The following is a 1024-nucleotide window of genomic DNA, read 5'->3' on the forward strand; positions in this document are numbered from 1 at the left end:
GGACATTGACATGCTAATGTGGAACTTACAATTTCTTTCGTTTCTTTCTCTTTAAGTTGCTCTTATGGTGTTTTTTTAAGAGACAAGGGAAAAAGAAGATTGTTAGAGGTTACGGAGAAAGACTCACCTTCTGATTATGTGATTTTGGTGATTTGCATTAAGAAATATATATATAGTTAGGATTTCCAGAATTATCTCGGTGTGCATATTCTCTTAAACTACATATTTTCTCTTTCATTTTGCTTCACATAAACACAGTTAGTTTAACTTTTATTTTTTTCATATTTTTCAAAATCAATAAGCAGGGTTCGAAGTATATGTGGCTTTACCATTTTGTTGCAGTACATGAAGAGAGGTCTAATTGCTGCAGTCCTAGGTAGTGTTCTTATAGTGAATATTGAAAGAAACTGTATATAAACACAATATTCTCATAAGTCTAAGTAAGGATCATGCATTGTAGTTTTGTGCTGAACCTTTGCTCACTTTTGGAAGTGCTTATGAATTTATATAAAATGCAAGGTGAAAATGATACTAAGTTGTCTCAGGCCTCACCAACCTTATTAATTGTTTCTGCTTCAGACTAAGCCGTTATGTCAAGTGTAAGTGTTTTCTTTTTTCTTTCTCCATCTAACCAAAGTCTGAGATCAATCGTTAGCAGTTTCTTGTGTTTCAAAGTCACGTTGAAATCCGAGAAATAATGTAAGAGGTTGTTCCCGGAACTGGTGGAGAGGTAGATTGTGTTCTGGATAACTTTTTGTCTGTCTGTTACTATCAGGTACTTGCTTTTTCATGAGCTTTGACGTATTGGTTGTACTGGGTAAAACACTTATTATTTCTTCCTAAAAGATGTAGAACTTTGTAATTAAATTGGTTGTGGCCTTGTAAGGATAGAAGATACTGCAATATAGGTACACTATCAAGCAAAGAAATTTCATGTTGAAATGCTTACATTTTATGTAACACGTAACATGTCTCATTGAGCATATGGTAACAAATGTTGCTCGTCTCAAAGCATCTGTAGAAG

The sequence above is a fragment of the Penaeus monodon genome, chromosome 29 (assembly GCF_015228065.2).
Source record: "Penaeus monodon isolate SGIC_2016 chromosome 29, NSTDA_Pmon_1, whole genome shotgun sequence".
NCBI lineage: Eukaryota > Metazoa > Arthropoda > Malacostraca > Decapoda > Penaeidae > Penaeus > Penaeus monodon.